The sequence below is a fragment of the Cherax quadricarinatus genome, chromosome 27 (assembly GCF_038502225.1).
Source record: "Cherax quadricarinatus isolate ZL_2023a chromosome 27, ASM3850222v1, whole genome shotgun sequence".
In the NCBI taxonomy this organism is placed as follows: Eukaryota; Metazoa; Arthropoda; class Malacostraca; order Decapoda; family Parastacidae; genus Cherax; species Cherax quadricarinatus.
The window spans coordinates 22,952,676-22,972,370 of record NC_091318.1 but is presented as its reverse complement, the minus strand read 5'-3'; the positions used below and the strand labels follow the sequence as shown (position 1 = coordinate 22,972,370).

The 19,695-nt window shown below is 39.0% G+C and overlaps 1 non-coding gene across 1 annotated transcript; it reads left to right on the top strand.

Annotated features, from left to right (window-relative positions):
- The first annotated feature begins 18,637 nt into the window (after positions 1-18,637).
- TRNAV-UAC (transfer RNA valine (anticodon UAC)) lies at positions 18,638-18,710 on the top strand. The gene has a single exon. It is a non-coding gene; the product is annotated as a tRNA-Val (tRNA).
- The last annotated feature ends 985 nt before the right edge of the window (positions 18,711-19,695 follow it).

The window sequence follows — 19,695 nt, the reverse complement described above, 5'->3', positions numbered from 1 at the left end:
TCTACCCCGCAGCCTGGTCTAAGACCAGAATTCGCAAAATGGAAATTAAATATTACTGGAATAAAAACTTTTAATAAAAGCATAGAAAGAAAGCCGAGGTGTTTGTAACATCTGATTTCCATTTGACATATTTGTGAGACAGAAAAGACCAGTAATCCAACAAAATATTTAACAATTTTTTAGTTCGAATTTGTAAATGACAGAACACCAATATCTTCCGTCTGCGTGGACACTCGTATGACAGGACGGTAGTACCTCCGTGGACGGTAGCTTTACCAACCTACTACCTCCTTCATTAAGGCGGAGAACTTCAGAGACATATCGTCGCTACAGTCGTTTTCACGTTTGTAGCTAGTAAACAAGAGGACGTGTCACAGGAGCACTGGGGTCGTCCTCTTGTAGATGCAAGCAGCTCACATCCACTTAAGATCCTCTCAGGTCTCGAGTAGGTTTTGCAAAATTGCTCCTAAACCTGGATAGCAGCTTACCTGGGCGCTGATCCCCTTAGGTGCGTGCCAAGCACAACTGATGGGAAGGAAGAGGAAGATTTCGCCTTCTAAGGAAGTGCTTCCTTCAGACACGCCTACAAATTCGTTGTCAAACGATTGTGTGTGTGTCTGTGCGTGTCTGTTTCTGGACGATCTGAAGTAAACAGTTAAAATACATTTATCTGAGGGTAACGTTTGGCAGCGGGGAATACACTGTCGTTGATTATTTCGTTGGGAACCATACGCTACTTGTGAACAATGAGAGACTTACCTATTTAAATATAATTTTGTGCGAGTCATGAGACTACATATGTATATGGCCAGAATACCGAATACACGGGTATACAAACTAAACTTAAGAGAGGAAATAGTATACGTAAATAGATTTTTTTCCTAAATTTCAAAGTATCCTGGAAACACACAGCAAATATTCTTCATTCGAAAACAGAAACTGGAATATTTGTTGCCACCCGATAGGAAAAAATAATGTACGTCCTAGGTCACTGCTGTTTTTAATTGATCATTCGTTATTTATGTCTATCCAAGCAAGGATTTTGCATATATTCTGACATTCATCACTTTACTGTCTATTTCAAATAAATCAAATTGCATAAAGATTCCATATATCCTTTTTAATGACAAAAAAAAATGAATTTTAATGCATCTCGATAACATAGAAACCTTGCAAAAATAAAAAAAAATCCTCAGCCTATCTTCAAATTTTACATAACTGTCGCTGATATACACAACGCTAATTTAATTACCATATTACTCGGACAATCTCGGAGATTCTGTTTGCCTACCACATAATCTTCTAATGTTACATTCTGTTTTCCTACCTCTGTGGTTGTCTATGTATCCACCACACTGCCTTTATTTAACCCTTCAAGGGGTGGAAGAAGTGGAGAGGTAATTTTAAGGTGTTCAGTCCCTTAGCCTTGATGGGTGTTCAGCCCCCCTTAGCCTTGATGAATGTTCAGGCCCCCCTTAGCCTTGATGGGTGTTCAGGCCCCCCTTAGCCTTGATACGTGTTCAGTACCTTTGAGATTCTGAAGAACTCTTGATCTTAGGAACTGGATCTACTCTGCTTCTTCGGATCAAACAAGGTTACCTCCCATTCCCTGGGTTATAATTAATACGTTATAGTACGTATATGTATTTTCTATACTTGTTTCTTTATATTTCCATTTTATTATTATTTTTATTTTTTTGCCACTTTCTTCATCTATGTATCCATGTATTTTCACCACTTCTGTTACCCATGTATTATCGCTGAAGGATACCTGTCAGTTACGCTAGTATCATGTGAGGATTTCATGACATCCCTTCACTGTCATCGTCTAATAGCCCCCCTAATATCATCTAGTATCCCCCACTGTCATCATCCCTCACTGTCATCATCTAGACATCCCTTACTGCCATCATCATAGCCTCCCCTGTCGTTATCTAATATCTCTCACTGTCATCGTCTAGGCCTCCCTCACTGTCATCGTCTTATTCACGATTAATATAGAATATGCCATAACAACACTTGGGCTCATGTACACAATATCTTCACTTTCACCTTCATAAAATGGAAATAAAAGAAACGCAATTGTTCAAGATAGATGGCAGTTCCGCGGGGTCAACCTTCCTCATTTTTTAACATTCTGTCATGGCACTGCTCTCATACATTCAAATAAAAACCCCAATATTAGTGCATATTTTTGACCCTTGACTGAGGCCTTCTTTAGCTAACTCTAGAGGCCGCTATGTATAGTACTGAAATTGATAAAGCGTTGTATGGCTCTTGTGGGTTTAGAGCTTAGTTTTGATTACAATAATTTAATTGATAACTATTTCCACGTTGCTTCTATTACGTTAATAACCAGAGTTTATTAAACTACCGCCTTCGTTATTCAGTAATCCCTTAGTATATTCACTGGTGAGGCAAACATTGCTTGAGAAGATCTATTTAAAATCAATCTCCTTTTTTTCCACTCCCTTCATGGCATTAACGTTTTTATTGGGCGATGATTTTCTCCCTAACTTCCTTCTCCATAATGCGGGTCATAAAAATTCGCGAAACTTTTACCAACGAGCCATGAAAAATGTGGAGAGTCTTTAATGCTGGGACTTGGGACGCGGGTTCATACCAGGGCACCAGCTATAGAAGGCCTGACGATAATTTTGGAAGACGATATTTGTTTTGGTTTTCAAGCATGGATAAGTCAAGCGACCAGTCCAGCAAAGAAAATAATAATAATAATAATAATAATAATAATAATAATAATAATAATAATAAAGGAATATACAGACACTCGCACTCACAGACGTACATCCACGTGCATGCGCACACGCAAGTACGTGTGATCTTGGAACAAGAAACAAAATTCGATCAAATTAACGAGAAAGTGAACAGCTGACTTTTATTGAACACTCAAAAAATTACTTTTTTGTCTCACGCGCATGCGCGCGCGCACTCATATACACGATAAAAGTAACTGGAACGACCACTTCTTTAGATCACAAGTTATTGCTTCCAGTAACCCAGATGTATCACCTTTACTGGCTCGGAGGTTCCTCAGTGAAGAGGCGGGGCCAGGAGCTGAGTCTCGAACCCTGCAACCACAATTAGGCGAGTACACACACACACACACATATACACACTCACACACGCTCACACACTCACACTCAAACACTCACACTCTTTCTCTCTCACTTTTGCAAAGAGACGTAGTTAATTACATGAGGAAGGATCTCAAACAATTTCCTGTTTCCACGACCCACATACATGCACAAACTTGCTAGTGCGTGTGTTTGTCTGTGTGCCGTCCATGCTTCTCTCCTTTGTGTTCACGTTGATCGTTTTAGGCCAAATTAGTCCCCTGGGGAAGGAAAGGGGACCCTAGATGCTGATGAAAATCTCTTAATAAAAAGTAACTGGAACGACCACTTCTTTAGATCGTAAGTTATTGCTTCCAGTAACCCTGATGTATCATCTTTACTGGCTCGGAGGTTCCTCATAAATACCATACTATTAATAGTCAGAGTTTGGGGTCTGTGTTTACACAAATAACCCGCACATAGACAAACTTCTGACGACGTTTCGGTCCAACTTGGACCATTAACTATAACCAGTTAATGGTCGGAGCGAAACGTCGCCAGAAGTTTTGTTCTCCTATGTGTTTGTTATTTGTGTATTGTTCCAGTCGCAGTATTATATATTTTTGATCTTGGCTTGCAGAGCAACTTTCCTTTTGCCAAGTAGAGTGTAAATTAGTTACTGTGAGATAACTTTAGAAATCACTTTGAACACCTTATAAATAATATATTTTTTTGTCGATTAATGCTAAACTAAATTTAGGTTGAACTAAGATAAAGTTGAGCAGGATGATACAAAGTTGTAATATTGTTAATTTTAGCAAGATTAAGTGAGGCTGCTGTGCTAACTTTGCTTCAGAATTTTAAACTTGTATGCAACGTTTATATACTATGTATTTGCTTCTGTGGGTGTGTGTGCGTGTGTACACACCCACAGGTTGGTATGTGATGATTTAATTATTTTTTATTAAAAATACGTCACATTATGGGAATACCCTTTATCTATATAACTTTTTTAATATATATATATATATATATATATATATATATATATATATATATATATATATATATATATATATATATATATATACATATATATATATATATATATATATATATATATATATATATATATATATATATATATATATATATATATATATATATATATATATATATATATATATATGTCGTGCCGAATATGTAAAACTGGTCAATTAGCAAGAACTCATTTAAAATTAAGACCTTTCTAAAATTTTCTCTTATACATTTAAAGATATACTTTTTTCATTAATATTAATGTAAAAAATTTTAATTTTGCTCCAAAAGAATCTTAGAAAACTTACCTAACCTTATTATAACAAGAACCATTTATTTTAGCCTAACCAAATAAATATATTTTAGATTTGTTTACAATAATTTAATACTAAACAAACACAGTGAAATATATTTTTTTCGTTAGGTTCAGAATGATTTTGGCGAAATTATTGCATACACAAATTTTCGCTTGTCCTATATGGCAAGATGAGCGTTGCTATTTAAGCCAAGATCGCAAGTTCTGCCTATTCGGCACGACATATATATATATATATATATATATATATATATATATATATATATATATATATATATATATATATATATATATATATTATATATATATATATATATATATATATATATATATATATATATAATTATATATAATTATATATATTTATATATATATAATATACTGTTAAAATGTTCTCATAGATATTAAAACTGATACGATTATCTTAAGCTATATTAGAGTAAGAGCAAGTTGCAGTGTGTGCTGAGCCTGTTACATGCTCGCCATCTTCTTAGTTTCTTACGCCAGCACAACTTTACTTTCTCCCGGTGTCTAATAAACAAGCTTTATTTCTAAGTCTCATAAATTCCTTGGCTCGTAACTTTTAAATAACTTATAATGAGTTCCGAAACTGGAATGATTGTCTCCACGGAGGAGAAAATATTCCTAAGCATGTTGATCTCTCACGGGATGGGTAGGTAGGTGGATACGTGTTCTTTAGTCTCTCAATACCACAGACACTGTCACTCTCACTATAGCTCTCACTTCCCTCTCACTTTCCCCTTTCATATTTGTTTCATATGTTTTTTTAATGAATAAATAACACCTCACAGTATAGACGTAACAGCTACCACACAATTTTATACTCTGCCTCAGACACGTACACTTTTTTATACTTTCCCATTCAAAGTTCCACAACTTTCCTGGCTGAGAAATAACAAAAGAAAGTTCAGCAGAATGTGATTCATTTATTTATAGCTGGGATTTTTTTTTTCGAGAAAATCAGATTTAATTGCAAGGTCTTTGATTATTTTCATTACCAATTCGGAAATTTTCATCTGCTCCCCAAATTCTTTGCTTTTCCAATCTTGGCAATGAAGACTTATAATAATGATCTTGGAGTTACCGCCTTCTTCTCTCGGGCGAATTGATTAAATTTTAACAAAGAAATCTTAATTTTTCCTTATATGTTGCTCGTGATTTGTAGGTAAACGTGATAAATTTTCACTTGTGAATATTTTCAGCTCTTGCGTCTCTATAAACCTATATACAGTGGTCCCTCGTTTTTCGTAATTAATCCGTTCCTGGAGCCGTTACTATAAACGAAATTTACGATTTACGAATCAATTTTCCCCATAAGAAATAATGTAAATACAATTAATCCGTTCCTGACACCCAGAAGTATTAAAACAAAAAAATTTTTAACATGAAATATACATGTAGTACATAAACAATACAATGGGAAATGATGAATGAAACATTAACAGCATAACACTTACCTTTATTGGAGATTCTTCTTAGTGTATGGGAGACTGGAGGAGGAGAGAGAGTGGATTGTTTATAGTTTGGAAGGGGAATCCCCTTCCATCAACACCTCAGGTACCATTTGCTTTTCTGGGGTTGCTTCTCTTCTCTGTTTCTTAATGCCACTAGGACCACATTGAGAGTCACTGGAGTCCTGTCTCACAAAATAACTGTGGAGAGAGCTCTGTTTCTGGCGTCTCTTTAACACTTCCATAAAATGGCCCAAGACTTTGTCACTGTACATGTTGCCAACCTGGCTTGCAACAACCTTGTTAGGGTGATGTTTCTCCATAAAGCTTTCCATCTTACCCCACATAGTAAAAATCTCTTTAATTTCTGAAGAAGGCACCTTCTTCCATCTCTCTTCCTCCTCTGCAGCAAGATTCTGAGCTGCGATGTATTGCTCTTCCTGCTGAAGCTCTTGCAGCTTCTCAGTGGTGAGCTCTTCATTGTGGTCTTCAACCAATTCTTCCACATCCTCCAAACTCACATCCAACCCCATGGAACTCCCCAGTGCCACAATTGATTTTACAACAGACATAGGCTCATTAGGGTCAGTCCCAAATCCTTCAAAATCCCTCTTGTCGACACAATCTGGCCACAATTTTCTCCAGGCAGAGTTCAAAGTCCTGGTAGTCACTCCCTCCCAAGCCATATCTATAAGGGTTATGCAGTGGAGGATGCTGAAGTGTTCTCTCCAAAATTCCCTTAGGATCAAGTGAGTGTCTGTGGTCACAGTCAAGCACCTGTGAAACATTGCTTTTGTGTAGAGTTTTTTAAAGTTTGCAATAACCTGCTGGTCCATGGGTTGGAGGAGAGGAGTGGTATTCGGGGGCAAGAACTTTACTGTGATGAACGCAAACTCCTCGAAAATTAGGTCATCCAAGTTTGGAGGATGAGCAGGTGCATTGTCCATTACCAGCAGGCACTTGAGATCCAATTTCTTTTCCAGGAGATACTCCTTCACACTAGGGCCGAACACTTCATTGAACCACTCGACGAAAATTTCCCTCGTGACCCATGCCTTACTATTAGATTTCCAAAACACACACAATTTACTCTTCATAACATTGTTTTTCCTGAACACACTGGGATTTTCAGAATGGTACACTAGTAATGGCTTCACTTTGAAATCCCCACTAGCATTAGCACAGAACATTAGCGTCAGCCTGTCTTTCATAGGCTTGTGTCCTGGCACTGCCTTTTCCTCTTGTGTAATGAAGGTCCTCTTTGGCATTTTCTTCCAAAAGAGGCCTGTTTCGACACAATTGAACACTTGTTCAGGTTTCAGTCCTTCAGCCTCTATGTACTCCTGGAATTCATGCACATATTTTTCAGCCGCCTTGTGGTCCGAACTGGCAGCCTCACCATGCCTTACCACACTGTATGCCAGTACGGTTCTTAAATCTCTCAAACCAGCCTTTGCTGGCCTTAAATTCACTCACTTCACTATTTGCAGGCAATTTCTTTACCAAATCTTCATGCAACGGCCCAGCCTTTTCACAAATAATCGAAGTCATAAGAGTATCTCCTGCTAATTGTTTCTCATTTGTCCACACCAGTAATAACTTCTCAACCTCTTCCCGTACTGGTGATCTCATTTTTGTCCGCATAGTTACTCCCTTTGCAACAACAGCATCCTTTATTTCCTTTTTCTTGGCCACTACGGAACATAAGGTTGTGTAGGGTTTCTTATACATCCTGGACAGTTCGGCCACACTTGTACCACTTTCATATTGTTCAATGATGGTTTTCTTAAATTCAGTCGTATTTCCCACCTTCTTTACCACAGGCTTGGCACTAGCTTTCTTTGGAGCCATGGTAGCTTATTTAGTACTTGCAAGCACTAAAATAAATGGAATATTATGAAATATTTCGCTGGAGCACGTGAGGGGACCTTCGCTCACTGGTAAACAATGCCAGACTGGCTGCCGCCCTGGCTCACGCCGTGGGTACGCGTCCCGGACGAAGTACGACTCGCGAGTCAACCTATGAAAAGCGAGTCCATGTTTATTCGAAAATGCCCCTATGATTGGCTAATTTCACGATTGCCGGGACCTACGAAAAACGGGGGACCACTGTATATATATATATATATATATATATATATATATATATATATATATATATATATATATATATATATATAATATTGTGTGTGTGTGTGTATATATTATAATATCTAGTTTAGTTTCTTGAGAAACAAAAAATAATTATTTCAAAATTTTCTCCAAGATGCGCAAAGCAAATATCTTCCTCAGTTCATTTCTGTCAACACATTCCTTGATTGAAAGAAACCGTTGGTAATACTTGATATTTAACATAGATGACGACAATGTTCGACCAGTCGTGGAGAAAATTAGAAAACGAACGTAACACTTCGTACGAACGTCACCACTCACCCACTAGTTCCCCCACTCGTTCACCCACCCACTCTCACTCTCCCTCTCCGCATAGGCTATCAAATTGCCGTAGTCTTCAAATAGTTTACTTTTGGCGTAGCTAACACAATTAGAAGAAATAAAAGTTAAAATTAAATACATTGATCTGTTTCCCAGAGAAGAATAAATTGAGTATTGGCACCATAGTTGTTTACTTTTAACGATGGTAAGATCTTTTTTGATTTTGTGTTCTCTCAGTTAGGTCTCATATTCCTTCTCCAGTTCATCCTCACCTCTGTCCTCTCCAGTTTCTCTTTTCGTATCTAATTTGGTTACCAAAAGTGTGCACAATATTATGGTGAATTTTAGCTATGACATTAGTGGCAATAATTTTTTTTTTTTTTTTTTTTTTTTTTTTTTTTTTTTTTTGAGTATTGCACAAATTTCTAACTGAAAACTATATCAAGGGTGAAGGGTATCTTGATTCCGATAAAGGGTTCTTAATATGATGAAGTGGGGCTTCCTTTTTTTCCTTCAGGTCAATCCTGAGTACTTCCCACTCACAATACACTATATTGTTTGGGTTAAGAGCTTCCCTGGAATATAATAGTAAACTGTTCATCACTCGACTAAGATACGCGTACATAGTTATTATAATTGACGACTGCAAGGTTCGGTTATTTCGGCTAGTGGATTTTCAGCCCTTTGTAATCGTGATTATTAAGCGTTCTTTAACAAGACCGGGGCTCTTGTACTCCAGCCGGAAGGCCGTGTGTAGTGGACTCCAGCCTGAAGGCTTCACTTATCGCATGATACTGTCTTGTATTTTTTTTAATCCCATATTTTTCCATACTGAAATAAAGATATTGATTTTCATGTTTACCGCTGTATACCCAAAATTCAGCATTTCTTAACGTTGAAGTTAATTTTCCACTTCCGTGACTACTGCGTCAACTTATTCAAATTCCTGTGAATACATTTAAACTCTGCCGCAGATGCGATGTGTTGTCCTAATTTCGTGCCACGTGCGAACTTTGCGATTTTAGATATTAGCACGGTTTTGAGATCCATGTAGGTTCTGACGAAGATTGAGGGGAGGAGCTGGTTATTCGTAATTGGAGTGGGGTGTGAGGGAGTTGTGATGGCTGAATGTGGTATTATTCGTAAGAGCGATAAAGATTCATGAAAGGGAATGAGTATGAGGTGTACCTGGAGGGTGTTTAAGGGGTCAACGCCTCCGAGGCCCGGTCCATAACCCCAACCAGGTGGAGGTGGTGGTAAATGTTAATGGTAAGTGATTTCAACAACTGGCCACATTAAACAGGACCTAGAGTCCACATGAGCTGAACCGTTGTCTCAGAGATATAAAATCTCAGTAACAACAATAATCATTCGCTCTGTGGCTCAGCACTTCAACGCTTGATGCTGGAGAATGAATCACGATTCAGTGAAGTGGAGCCACCTTTCTCTTACTTGTAACAGATATTGCTTCCCATTCCCCAGGCGCTACGTAACCTTTACGATAATATAATTAGTATAATATAATTTATGGATGAGAACTGCTTAAAAAAAGTGTCATCTTTTTATCTCATTTATTTAATATTTCAGAACAAAGGGCCTCATTTTGTTCTAAAAAAAAATATTTATATTTATTCCATCGCAGTAAATATAAAATATTTTGGAAAAAATACTTGGAAAAATTAAGCAAATGCACCCAGCTGTGTGTGTGTATTACTGTGTTCCTGTGTCAGAGAAAATGGAAGATAATGGCTCTCAGGATTTCTCATAGCACAGGAAACAAAATTCGTTCCATTTCCCGTTTTGTAGAGGGCCAGTGATACTTTTTTCCATGCGTTGGGAAGGTTTATACTCTACCTTGTGCACTTAGGAAACGAACAGGATGGAGATGGGTACACACACACACACATACACACATACACACATACACACACACACACACCAGGAGCTATGAATCGACCCCTGCAACCACAATTAGGTGAGTACACACACACACACACACACACACACACACACACACACACACCAGGAGCTATGAATCGACCCCTGCAACCACAATTAGGTGAGTACACACACACACACACACACACACACACACACACACACACACACACACACACACACACACACACACACACACACACACACACACACCAGGAGCTATAACTATACTCTTGCAATCACAATTAGGTGAGTACACACACATATACGAGGGATGGAGAATCAGAGGTTATTAACTTTCTGGGGTTGTACGACAAGGTAACAAAAGTAAGACAGGAGAAAGAGTTATGTTCACATAGTATTTTCTTGAAGTGTAAGGCCTTTGACACAGTATCGCACAAGACTGGTACGATAGCTAGAGGAGCAGGCAGGAATAACAGGAAAAGCACTATACTGGATCAGGGAATACCTGACAAGAAGGATAAAGATGATGATCAATGAAGTGTAGGAATGGGCGCATGTAACAAATGGGATTCCACAATAATCAGTCGTAGGACCAGTGCGCACCTGCTTCTGGTTTACGTGAATGACATGACAGAAGGGATAAAGTCAGAGGTATCCCTGTTTACAGACAACGTGAAACGTATGAGAAGAATACATGGCGAACAAGAACCAAGAAAGGCTACAAACGGATCTGGACAGGATGCAGGCTGGTCTGCAGGCAGGCTTATGGAGTTTAATCCCAACCATGTGCAAAGTTATGAAGCTTTGGTAAGGACAAAAAAGACCGCTGCTCGAAGGGCAAAGGCTGCAAATCTCGCTTAAGGAGATGGACCTTTGGGGTGAGTTTCATATCGAACATATTCCCAGAGGCATACATCAGTCAAATAACCCTTATAGAAAATGCGCATCTGGCAAATCTATAAATAGCGTTTCGGCATCTAAGGAGTCAATCACGACTCTATACACCGTGTACGTTAGGCCCATATTGGAGTACACAACACCAGCATGGAATGCACACTTGGTCAAGCACATAAAGAAACTGGAGAAAGTGCAGAGGTTTGCAACAAAATTAGTCTCGGAGCAAAGGGATATGTTCTTTGAGGAGAGGTTAAGGAAACTCAGCCTGATGAGGACTAGGAGGATTAGGGGAGACATGATAGCGATGTACAAAATACTGAGAGGAAATGACAAGGTGAACAAGATCAGAATGTTTTAGAGATGCAAAATAGGAACATAAAGGCACAACCGGAAGTAGAAAACTAAGATGAGCCATAGGGATGTTAGAAAATATTTATTCAGCCATACACAGCTTTAAGAAGAGGTATAACAAGTATCTTTTAGCCGGGAGAGTGTGGGCCTAGTAGCGACCAGCAAAGAGGCGTCGCCACTAGACAGTTAAGAACAAAACAAGGAGCAAGGCAGAGAGTCACGGCAAGTATAAGGGTCTGTGAAACAAGACCTGTGCTATGTGCAAAGGTAGAAGCTATTAAAAGAAAATCACCTGAATTAAGTGCACTCGCCTATAACGCAAATTCACACTCTTTCTATGCTTGCATCCTCTAGCACAGCCCAGCAGCCTTTTCCACGATGGGACTGTCCTAACTAGATTGTGAACCAGGGTTTCAGTTGGTCTTGTTTTATTGGAGCCTGTAGCATAACCGGTGTCATTCACCCCCCCCCCTCTAAAATTGCATGCGTATATATATATATATATATATAGATATATATATATATATATATATATAAAACTGGGTTGCTTAAATGTGCGTGGATGTAGTGCGGATGACAAGAAACAGATGATTGCTGATGTTATGAATGAAAAGAAGTTGGATGTCCTGGCCCTAAGCGAAACAAAGCTGAAGGGGGTAGGAGAGTTTCAGTGGGGGGAAATAAATGGGATTAAATCTGGAGTATCTGAGAGAGTTAGAGCAAAGGAAGGGGTAGCAGTAATGTTAAATGATCAGTTATGGAAGGAGAAAAGAGAATATGAATGTGTAAATTCAAGAATTATGTGGATTAAAGTAAAGGTTGGATGCGAGAAGTGGGTCATAATAAGCGTGTATGCACCTGGAGAAGAGAGGAATGCAGAGGAGAGAGAGAGATTTTGGGAGATGTTAAGTGAATGTATAGGAGCCTTTGAACCAAGTGAGAGAGTAATTGTGGTAGGGGACTTGAATGCTAAAGTAGGAGAAACTTTTAGAGAGGGTGTGGTAGGTAAGTTTGGGGTGCCAGGTGTAAATGATAATGGGAGCCCTTTGATTGAACTTTGTATAGAAAGGGGTTTAGTTATAGGTAATACATATTTTATGAAAAAGAGGATAAATAAGTATACACGATATGATGTAGGGCGAAATGACAGTAGTTTGTTGGATTATGTATTGGTAGATAAAAGACTGTTGAGTAGACTTCAGGATGTACATGTTTATAGAGGGGCCACAGATATATCAGATCACTTTCTAGTTGTAGCTACACTGAGAGTAAAAGGTAGATGGGATACAAGGAGAATAGAAGCATCAGGGAAGAGAGAGGTGAAGGTTTATAAACTAAAAGAGGAGGCAGTTAGGGTAAGATATAAACAGCTATTGGAGGATAGATGGGGTAATGAGAGCATAGGCAATGGGGTCGAAGAGGTATGGGGTAGGTTTAAAAATGTAGTGTTAGAGTGTTCAGCAGAAGTTTGTGGTTACAGGAAAGTGGGTGCAGGAGGGAAGAGGAGCGATTGGTGGAATGATGATGTAAAGAGAGTAGTAAGGGAGAAAAAGTTAGCATATGAGAAGTTTTTACAAAGTAGAAGTGATGCAAGGAGGGAAGAGTATATGGAGAAAAAGAGAGAAGTTAAGAGAGTGGTGAAGCAATGTAAAAAGAGAGCAAATGAGAGAGTGGGTGAGATGTTATCAACAAATTTTGTTGAAAATAAGAAAAAGTTTTGGAGTGAGATTAACAAGTTAAGAAAGCCTAGAGAACAAATGGATTTGTCAGTTAAAAATAGGAGAGGAGAGTTATTAAATGGAGAGTTAGAGGTATTGGGAAGATGGAAGGAATATTTTGAGGAATTGTTAAATGTTGATGAAGATAGGGAAGCTGTGATTTCGTGTATAGGGCAAGGAGGAATAACATCTTGTAGGAGTGAGGAAGAGCCAGTTGTGAGTGTGGGGGAAGTTCGTGAGGCAGTAGGTAAAATGAAAGGGGGTAAGGCAGCCGGGATTGATGGGATAAAGATAGAAATGTTAAAAGCAGGTGGGGATATAGTTTTGGAGTGGTTGGTGCAATTATTTAATAAATGTATGGAAGAGGGTAAGGTACCTAGGGATTGGCAGAGAGCATGCATAGTTCCTTTGTATAAAGGCAAAGGGGATAAAAGAGAGTGCAAAAATTATAGGGGGATAAGTCTGTTGAGTGTACCTGGTAAAGTGTATGGTAGAGTTATAATTGAAAGAATTAAGAGTAAGACGGAGAATAGGATAGCAGATGAACAAGGAGGCTTTAGGAAAGGTAGGGGGTGTGTGGACCAGGTGTTTACAGTGAAACATATAAGTGAACAGTATTTAGATAAGGCTAAAGAGGTCTTTGTGGCATTTATGGATTTGGAAAAGGCGTATGACAGGGTGGATAGGGGGGCAATGTGGCAGATGTTGCAAGTGTATGGTGTAGGAGGTAGGTTACTGAAAGCAGTGAAGAGTTTTTACGAGGATAGTGAGGCTCAAGTTAGAGTATGTAGGAAAGAGGGAAATTTTTTCCCAGTAAAAGTAGGCCTTAGACAAGGATGTGTGATGTCACCGTGGTTGTTTAATATATTTATAGATGGGGTTGTAAGAGAAGTAAATGCGAGGGTCTTGGCAAGAGGCGTGGAGTTAAAAGATAAAGAATCACACACAAAGTGGGAGTTGTCACAGCTGCTCTTTGCTGATGACACTGTGCTCTTGGGAGATTCTGAAGAGAAGTTGCAGAGATTGGTGGATGAATTTGGTAGGGTGTGCAAAAGAAGAAAATTAAAGGTGAATACAGGAAAGAGTAAGGTTATGAGGATAACAAAAAGATTAGGTGATGAAAGATTGAATATCAGATTGGAGGGAGAGAGTATGGAGGAGGTGAACGTATTCAGATATTTGGGAGTGGACGTGTCAGCGGATGGGTCTATGAAAGATGAGGTGAATCATAGAATTGATGAGGGAAAAAGAGTGAGTGGTGCACTTAGGAGTCTGTGGAGACAAAGAACTTTGTCCTTGGAGGCAAAGAGGGGAATGTATGAGAGTATAGTTTTACCAACGCTCTTATATGGGTGTGAAGCGTGGGTGATGAATGTTGCAGCGAGGAGAAGGCTGGAGGCAGTGGAGATGTCATGTCTGAGGGCAATGTGTGGTGTGAATATAATGCAGAGAATTCGTAGTTTGGAAGTTAGGAGGAGGTGCGGGATTACCAAAACTGTTGTCCAGAGGGCTGAGGAAGGGTTGTTGAGGTGGTTCGGACATGTAGAGAGAATGGAGCGAAACAGAATGACTTCAAGAGTGTATCAGTCTGTAGTGGAAGGAAGGCGGGGTAGGGGTCGGCCTAGGAAGGGTTGGAGGGAGGGGGTAAAGGAGGTTTTGTGTGCGAGGGGCTTGGACTTCCAGCAGGCATGCGTGAGCGTGTTTGATAGGAGTGAATGGAGACAAATGGTTTTTAATACTTGACGTGCTGTTGGAGTGTGAGCAAAGTAACATTTATGAAGGGATTCAGGGAAACCGGCAGGCCGGACTTGAGTCCTGGAGATGGGAAGTACAGTGCCTGCACTCTGAAGGAGGGGTGTTAATGTTGCAGTTTAAAAACTGTAGTGTAAAGCACCCTTCTGGCAAGACAGTGATGGAGTGAATGATGGTGAAAGTTTTTCTTTTTCGGGCCACCCTGCCTTGGCACGACATTATATATATATATATATATATATATATATATATATATATATATATATATATATATATATATATATATATATATATATATATATATATATATATATATATATATATATATATATAATGTCGTGCCAAACTTGCGATCTGAGCTTAAATAGGAACAGGAACGCTCGTCTTTTCGAATCCCTTGTGGGTTAGCGCTTCTTTTTGATTGTAATAAAATCTTCTTGCCGAATAAGACAAGCGAAAATTTGTGAATGCAATAATTTCGCAAAAATCATTCTGAACCTAACGAAAATAATATATTTCATTGTGTTTGTTTATTATTAAATTATTGTAAACTTTTCTAAAATATATTTAGCTGAATTAGGCTAAATTAAATTTCGCTTATTATAAGGTTAGATAAGTTTTCTAAGATTCTTCTGGTACAAAATTATTAATTTTTACATTAACATAAATGAAAAATGTATGTCTTTAAATGTACAAGGAATTTTTTTTAGAAAGGGCTTAATTTTAAAGCGTTCTTGCTAATTGACCAGTTTTACCTATTCGGCACGACATTATTCTGGTAGAATTTCCTTTAATTCGTTAGATCTGCTGGAAGAGAATAAAAAGGCCGGCAAGGCATTCTAGCTGAAATTTTAGCCTGCACTCGCTGCGAATCGTTCATTTAGGACTTAACTTTTAACGTTCATATTAGAAGGATGCTGTAGTCTCTGGAACAGGCCAAGGATGGCAAGCATCATAAAAAGCTCGCTTAGGGATGGATAGATTTCTGGTGAGGAGAGAGAAAAGGCATCATGGGCATTAATGTTCCTTAACCTAGTTTCCATTTTTTTGAAAGAAGTTTTTTCCATTATCTTAGCAATAGTATTAGGTCCAGAGAAAGAATAAAAGAACATGCAATTAGTGGCATTGAGGGTTTGCACTCCTTGCGGAGCAACTGTGACTTGCTTAATGGTGTGTGAGCCAGTAGACATTTGTTTACCTTTCAAGTGGTACAGCTGAAGGGCTAAATTCTCTCTTCGCTCTCGAATAACTCTCTAGCAAGAATTCTGTTGTGCTCACCAGAGTGTCATCACCCAAAATCCAAAAGTTGGCAGCTCGTGTGTCAGTGTTTGCATAAAGATTTTATATTTATTGCATACTGTCCGACTCTTTGGCAACATATTTATTCCTCCCTGATTCCCTGCCCATATTGTTACCTCTCATTGACTGTCCGGCCTCATCCTTACCTTTCCCTGATCAATTATTTATATTCTTACCTCTGCCTGATTTTTTGGTTATTTCAGCACCTCGTCCTGAATTCCTGGCCACATTTCTTCCCCCTTTCCCTTATGACTCCTGTCTCTCCTTAACTCTCCGGCAAAATCCCCAAGAGTCCCTTCTGCATTTTTTGAGAATTTTTGTGATCCAGCCAGGCTGCATTACCATTAGCTTCTCCTCTTGGCTGATCTCTCAGAAAAATATCTTGCCAGTGTGGTCAGAGACGCCGTTTCTGGAGATCTCTGCCAGAATTCTCGCAGGAAATTTCCTCTTCTCCCTATGAAGCATACCAAGAGTGTCCTCACCTTCCTGAAAGTCAGGCATTTTTGATGTTTACGTTCCTTACTGAAGGAATGCGCTGTTTAAGTTAGGTTTGCATTAATTGGCCAATTTTCTTTTTAAATTGGAACAAAGTAAATATATGTAGAAATATTTTACAAATGACCACTAAGTAAAAAAAAACCCACTAAGTAAAAGTTAAATCCAAGCAAAACCACAAAACCAACATTTAGTTCTGGTGTTTATTTCGCTTTTTACATGGCCAACGTTACCATGAAATAAGTTGGTGAGAACACACAGTGTAGTCGGTAACTGACGGTACCAAAATGGAAAACTGTAAACATAGTATTGGAAGTTTTAATTAGGGCTACAGAAAAAGTTGATACCAACTTCAAGTTATCCTGAAGGACGCTGAGAAGCCTCAGTGCGGTGGCTTTCTCAAAATTTATTCAACGCGTATGATAATTCCTCATTAGCATTGTCTTACACGTGAATTTGAGGATGAGATCAGTGGATGGAACATTCCTGTGTCCCAGAACCTAATTTCCAATGTTTGTTTTTTTTTTTCATTTAGCAGCATTTTCGATATTACAACTTGATTAGTTCATATACATTCAGGCAGAGAATATAATTTACATAAAACCCTGGATGGAGGCAAAAATCTACTAATCCACAGTTCGGAGATGAAACTTCAGTCCACATTTAAGTCCGTTCAGTACTATTACCAGCATTAAACGTGGCCGAAACCGTGTCTAAGGTTTATTCTTTAAGCTTCATGTTATTTGTGAATGCATTAGGAGGCAGATTTCAGATATCTAGCTAAGATACATCTAACCTGTAACACTGACACATTAGAAGAATGGTTTGACTTTAGACGGTATTATTAAAAATACTATTGATGCCAGTAAGCTCTGACCTTTGATCATTAAAAGTAATTTGAATCGTGATGTTTGTCTCTCCTTACATTCCACAGTGGCCCAACTACATAGATTTAGTTTCAGTGCATAGCATCGCCTGCCTACGCTAGGCTCACGATCTCATTATTTAGAAGATCTTAGCAGATGATAATAGAGAAATAATTCAGTAGGCATACTACCCCATGCAAGGCAAATCTTTTCTACACCATTTTCACTCAAATATATTCCCTAAACTTGCAGCGCATAGTTATGATTATAATAATTTTCCCTAACCCATTTATAAGGTAACCCAGTTATTCACTTCAATGACCTTACATGGAAGACTGTTTCATTTACACCCAACATTATTGTACTCATTTGAGGGAGCCCTAAATCCGTAAGGGTTACAAAGCGTCTGGTAGAATGGGCGACAGCTTGGTTCCGTCCAAGGAAGGGAATGTTAGGTTCGGTTCCTTGGATCAAAGAACAGGATTTATAATAAGCTTTTAAAAAGGTATTTTGATGCTGGTGAAGTGTTCTTGATCAGTTACAAGCTAACCTCTCATTGGATCAAACCTGATCCCCTGCCAGTTCCCAGTTGCTGCATAATCACTACGGATTTAGCGTTTCCTCATGAATATTAAAATGAGGAAAACCAAAAGCAAGAAAAACAAACAACACACGACCACAAAATGGGAACAAAAACAAAAAAAGCAACATTAAGAACTCAAAAAATCACACAAAAATTACCCCAGTGGCCTCGTGTAGCAGTAATACTTTGCCACCGACATATTGGCCTTTGTTCATTTTTTTTCCTGGTGGTCGGCGTCTGGGCCCGTGACTGGGAACCACTCTATATGTAAATAAGACTCTAATACATACAAGGACCATGACAATTACAGTATCTGACTGGGCCCGCTGCCTCTCAATCTCTGAGATATTACCAATACCTCACACGAACGCCAGTGTTGTGGTGATTGTTGTTACTGTTACCCCCCACACTCACAATCACACTCTTACTCTCCGTAACTACGCTCTCGTAGTGTAGTGGTTATCACGTCTGCTTTACACGCAGAAGGTCCCAGGTTCGAGCCCTGGCGAGAGCAATAATATTTTCGGGGCCAGAAGCTGTGAAGCAACCCCTGCAATCACAAATAGGTACACACACACACACACACACACACACACACACACACACACACACACACACACACACACACACACACACACACACACACACACACACACACACACACACACACACACACACGCACGCACGCATATTCACTCACTGGGCATTTAGGGTTTGGCAGTAACACGGGAGCAACATACTGTGGATCCGTTTAATCAAGAACCAATTAGTATCGTGACAGGTCGACATCTGGCAAGTGACTTGCTGGCACGAGGGAGCCAAGGCTGAGGTCATCTATTATTCAATGAGTGAGCCTTCGTCTGCATCAATGCTAAGGTCACATACTTACCTCTGGCATTAATATTATGATTAATGTTAACTCTGGGGGCGAGTAAGAAACTCCTTTAACGTCGAACGGTTAAAATTAACATAGCAAAGCAGAAATTTTTATAGTGCTCTCTCTCTCTCTCTCTCTCTCTCTCTCTCTCTCTCTCTCTCTCTCTCTCTCTCTCTCTCTCTCTCTCTCTCTCTCCTGGATCTTTATCAAATCACGAGCTAGAGAGAAAAAAAGAAAACAGAATATTTGCAGTGTTTGGTAAGAAAACCCAGGAAGAATGTGAAGATGAGAGATGAGCGCAGAAGTTGTGTGAGATGTGAAGAGACAGTGACCTGACATGTGGGGCGACTATAAAAGCTTTGAGATATGTAGGGATACAATAAGAGGAGTGAGAATTATGGGAAAATCGTAGGGACAGTGAAAGACATTGAGAGACGATAAAAGCAGCGTGAAATATGGGTAAACAGTAAGATCAGCGAGATATATTGGCAGTGATAGATGCGGAAATGCCACAAAAACAAACGTGTGAAGATAACGACTTGTGTGAAGTAGAATTAGAAATAGAAAAGCACCTCAGTAGGCCTACTGGCTCGTCAAGCGGGTCCAACTCCCCTACACCCAT